This window comes from Mirounga angustirostris, unplaced genomic scaffold (genome assembly GCF_029215605.1).
Source record: "Mirounga angustirostris isolate CCGP_5_RB_7025 unplaced genomic scaffold, mMirAng1.0.hap1 SCAF_5, whole genome shotgun sequence".
NCBI classification, from domain to species: domain Eukaryota; kingdom Metazoa; phylum Chordata; class Mammalia; order Carnivora; family Phocidae; genus Mirounga; species Mirounga angustirostris.
The window spans coordinates 39,998,030-40,003,586 of record NW_026991713.1 but is presented as its reverse complement, the minus strand read 5'-3'; the positions used below and the strand labels follow the sequence as shown (position 1 = coordinate 40,003,586).

The following is a 5,557-nucleotide window of genomic DNA, read 5'->3' as shown; positions in this document are numbered from 1 at the left end:
ATGTCAACTATGTAGAGTTCCTTGACTTTACCATCTTGATCCCAACATGCCTTGCATGATAAATTTATAAATGTTGATCTTTTTTCATCTTACTTGGTGATAATTTAAGTGTTTCACTTTCTATGTAAAATAAATTAGTTTGGATATTTCTGAGTCAAAAGCTATTAATAGAACACACTGTAACATTGAGTGGCACGCTAGATAGTAAAAATTACATCATCTGTTTTTTCAGCCAATCTTCCTTTAATTTGCATATATTGGGTGCCTACTAGGTTTTAGGCACTGGAATAGGCACAAATGGTACTAAGGTAAATCAGATTTACCCCTTCTTTGAGGGAGACAGACACTTAAACCGCTCATTCTAAAACGAGCAAACAAAACAGTGAATAAACTGGGAGCCCCGAGGAGAGGTATCCCTGGGTTAAGGTGACAGCAGCAACACTGTGTCCTTTATAGCCAACGAGGGATAAGGAATAACAGAGTCTAACTGAAACACTAAGTTTTGATATTTCTTAAGTTCTCCAGTGCAAAAGACGTCAGCTGGGGAGAATTAGTTAAAACAAATAGTGGTTGTATTCTATCCATGGAAATCAGACTACAGTTGTGAAAGCTTTTACTCAGAGGTACCTAGAAAACAAAATACATTTAAAAGCGTAGTAACTGGACATAATTTCTAAAATAATTCAGTTATTATAGATATTGCTTATGAGCCAATAGGCATTAACTTGAGGAGTTATGCAAGAGTTTCCTGAGAATGACTCAAGATCCATGCTTTCCTTATTTAAAAAAAAAAAGATGGTGTAAAAATAGAAAAAGATGGCTTGTGTTAATATATATACAGTGTTAACAAAAGAATGACTTGTAGGATAGGAAGCATTTTTTTTCCTTTTTTATTTTTATTTTTAATTGAAGTATAATGGGGTATTGAAATGCATGTTCCCCTGTCTGCTAGTCAGTGAGTCCCACCCTGGCTCACGCTTTGTCATGGCCTCCGGCAACATGCACAGGGAAAGCCCACCCCAGACTTCCAGCCACCTCTGTGGTGGATGGCACCTTCAAGGAAGTGAAGCTTTCTGACTACAGAGGCAAATACTTGAGTCCTCTTTTTCTACGGACTGGACATCACCTCTTGTCTGCCCCAAGGAGATCGCTTTCAGAGAACATGCTGAGGACATTGGCAAGCTAGGCTGGTAGCTGCTGGGGTCTTTGTCTACTCTCAGTTCACCCACTTCGCTTGGATCAACACTCCCGAGAAGGAAGGAGGCTTGGACCCCCTGAACATGCCCCTGATGGCTGATGTAACCAGAAGCTTGTCCCAAGATTATGGTGTGCTGAAGGAAGATGAGGGCATTGCCTACAGGGGCGTCTTTATCATCCATGGCAAGGGTGCCCTTGATCACTGTCAATGATTTGCCTGTGGGTGCTCCATGGACGCAGCTCTGTAGCTGGTCCAGGACTTTCAGTACACAGATGAGCATTAGGAAATCTGTCCCACTAGATGCAAGCCAGGCAGTGACACAATCAAGCCCACTGTGAATGATAGCAAGATACTTCTCCAAACACAACTAGGCTGACAGGTGGAAAGCTTGGGCTCTAGGCCCCCACCTGTGCCTTTACCTGTACACCCCGTGCTGGCCCAGGAAAGGCTACACCTGCCCCTTCAATCCCTAACCCTGGGAGGCTAAGGCCAAGGCCTTCTCATTCTCCCAGGTGGGAGCTGGGGAATGGTGACCCCTTCCCTAGAGCCCACCTAGCTGGGCACAGGCCTAGAGGTGACAAATAAAAAATTAGGACAGGCATGATAGATAGATAGATGATAGATAGATAATGAACACGTAGAGTGATATTAGTTTCAGGTGTACAGTGTAACCATTCAACAATTCTATACACGTCTCAGTGCTCATCAAGATAAGTGTTCTTTTAATCCCCTTTATCTATTTCACCCATCCCCCACTCACTTTCCCTCTGGCAACCACCAGTTTGTTCTCATTATTTAAGAGACTTCTTTTGTCTCTCTCTCTTTTTTGATTGTTTGTTCATTTGTTTTGTTTGGTTTCTTAAATTCCACATGAGTGAAATCATGTGGTATTTGTCTTTCTCTGATTTCACTTAGCATTAATAATAAATATATAATATTTATTTATATAAAATATATATGCACACCACATCTTTATCCATTCATCTATGGATGAACACTTGGCTGGCTTCCATATCTTGGTTATTGTAAATAATGCTGCAATAAACATAGGGGGGCATATATGTATTCAAATTCATGTTTATTATTTTTTTTTAAGGTTTTTATTTATTTGACAGAGAGAGACACAGTGAGAGAGGGAACACAAGCAGGGGTAGTGGGAGAGGGAGAATCAGGCTTCCTGCCGAGCAGGGAGCCCGATGTGGAGCTCGATCCCAGGACCCTGGAACCATGACCCGAGCTGAAGGCAGACGCTTACCGACTGAGCCACCCAGGTGCCCCATTGTGTTTACATTTTCTTTGTGTAAATGCCCAGTAGTGGAATTACTGGATCTCATGGTAATTCTATTCTTAATTTTTTGAGGAAACTCCATACTGTTTTCCATAGTGGCTGTACCAATTTCCATTCCCACCAGCAATGTACAAGTGTTCCTTTTTTTCCACATCCTTGCCAATGCTTGTTATTTCTTGTCTTTTTGATTCTAGTCATTCCGACAGGTATAAGGTGATCTCTCCTTGTGGTTTTGATTTGCATTTCCCTGGTGATGAATGATGTTGAACATCTTTTCATGCGTCTGTTGGCCATCTATATATGTCTTCTTTGGAAAAATGTCTGTTCAGGTCCTCTGTCCATTTTTTATTGAATTATTATTTTTGGTGTTGAGTTGTATAAGTTCTTTATCTATTTTGAATATCAACCCCTTATCAGATATATCATTTGCAAATATCCTCTACCATTCAGTAGGTTGCCTTTCTGTTTTGTCGATGGTTTCCTTAGCATAGAAATTAATTTTTATTTTTATTAATGTTTTTAAAAAGTAATTTTTAAATTGTGCTAAAAGTATAGAATTTTAGGGTATATGGAATTTAAACATTAAATATCCAACTATGTAATCAATATTTTATAACATTTCCATGAATGCTGTGGTAAACTGTATTATTTATCTATAATTCCTCCTTCCTTCTCCTCCCTAGCAGGATTCATTGTGAGCCTAGTATACTTTCCTGTGCCAGTGACTTTGGGCTTGGCCATGTGACTTCATTTGGCAATGGAATGAGGGTGCATTCAGAATGTACCAACTTTGAGTTGAAGCCCCAAGAAACATTAAATACTTTTGCTCACTTTTCTTGGAGATTCTTCCATCTGAAATGAAAAACACTTGACCTGGGTATTTGGTGGACTAGAATGAGAAACGTATGATCTTGAATCTAATCTTCAGTGTAAAACAGATCTTTCCCAGCCAACCTACAGACCTGTGAGCATGAAATAAATGCTTGTTGCTTTAAACCATGGGAATTTGGAGATAATTATATAACATATGTCAACAGAAACATGACAAATACAAATAGTTATTATCTCACTGCCTCTCAAATCTATATTTGCATGAGGATGATGAAAAGAAAGAAATTAAGCTGGTGCTTTCTCAGTGCTAGATACTGTTTTAGAACATAATTATCTTATTAATAGTATAGCTTAGTGATTAAAATTTCAGTTCATTACCCAGCTTCATCACTTACTACCTGTGTGTCCTTGGGAAAGTTAACTTAATATTTCAGTGCCTAGTTTCCCTGTTGATAAATAGAAAATAATAACAGAATCTATCTCATTGGCTCTTTTATGTTTTATATGAGATTTAAGAGAAAGAAAAATAATTGCTAGCTGCATAATAATTATTCACCAAATGTTAGCTAGTATTATCTTAATGCTCTTTGTCATAGGACAATGAGGCAAGTTTTATTAAAGTTTTGAAGATTAAAAATAGTAACTGTTCTTACATGGTTTTAAACTCAGGTTTATTATAAAGTCCATACTTATTGCATGGACTTGTGAGTTAGAAATCTTTTTATCCTACAGATTCTACATTTAATAAAATCTCTTAAGGCTTTCTTTTTTATGTCAGGTTGCTTTTGGATAAAGGTATCTAATTATATCAATATGCTCTAAAATTTGTGGAAAAAACAAATTAAAAAATGAGGAATAATTCCTATGAGAAAAATCTAAGAGGAAGAATATTTAATCTGAAGAGAAAAGGAGAAGGGGAAATGTGGATTCTCTTCCTGATTATATAGAGCATTTTAAGCTTTTGTGTTTTTTTAAACATACAAAGGTAAAGAATGTCATAAACCTGAATATACTCATAACCAAATTTTAATAATTGTTAATATTTTCAAAACATTTTTAAATTCAGAAGCTAGTCACAAGATGTGATAAGTTAATCCTGCTTTTTTGGAGATATAAAAAAGTAACTGAGTTGTCTATTGTTGTATAGCCAATTGCTCCAAACTGTAGTGGCTTAAAACAACACAGTTATTATCTTAAAACTTCTGTTTCTAGAAACTGAGCACAGCTTAGCTGGGTGCCTCTCCTGGAGATTTCTCTTGATGTTTTAATCATGCTGTCAGTTGTGATCTCATCCGAAGGCTCAAGTGGGAAAAAATTTACTTCCAAACTCAGTAATATAGTTGGTAAGATTCAGTTCCTTACAGGATTTAATTTTTGATGGCTTTTTGGCAGGAGAATTCCTTGATTGCTATTGGCAGGATTTAGATCCTTAACATTTATTGGCCAGAGACCTTCTTCATTTCCTTTCCATGTGTTCTCTCCATAGGGCAGCGCACAATGTGGCAAATGGCTTCCCTTAGAACAAATGAGTGTGAGAGCAAGAGAGAATAAGCAGCCAAATGGAGGCCATAGTCTTTTCTACAACCTAGTCTCAGAAATGACATTCTGATCAATTTTGCTATATTCTGTTTGTTAGAAGTAAGTCAGTTAAGTCTAACTACCACTCAAGGGACACAAAGTCGTGAATACCAGGAAGTGGGATGTTGGCAGCCATCTTCAAGGCTGCCTTCCACAGGTTAGGTATAACTTTAAAGCAGACGATACCCAAAACAACTCTATAAATATAGGAAGTAGAAATTAATGAAAATTCTTCTCTGACTTATACAACTGTGTGTTTGGCAGGTGGCAACAGAACTTTGGGCCTAGTTGGGGAATTCACATTCACAAAGCTCTTTATGAGGATATCATTATTTATCTGAAATCAACTAGACCAGTGTTTTTCTATTAGGGATCCTTGAAATCCTTGGATGTTGAGAAATACTTTCAGAATTCTCTGCTTTTAGAAACATGAGGCTAATATGGTTTATAAAATCTATCCTTCCTTTTAAGCAGTTGAATCTTAAATATATATATATATGTATATATACACACATACATATATATCTATACATACATATATATATATATTTGTTAAGTGAATCAATGAATGAGTGAATAAGTGAATTAATAAAACTCATTTGCCTATTAGGCATGCTAAATGATGGGTATCATTTAGGATTCTTAACTCTGACATTAATTAT

The 5,557-nt window shown here is 36.9% G+C and overlaps 1 pseudogene; it reads left to right on the top strand.

Annotated features, from left to right (window-relative positions):
- Window positions 1-984: 984 nt before the first annotated feature.
- LOC123838260 (peroxiredoxin-2-like) lies at window positions 985-1,569 on the top strand (annotated as a pseudogene).
- The last annotated feature ends 3,988 nt before the right edge of the window (window positions 1,570-5,557 follow it).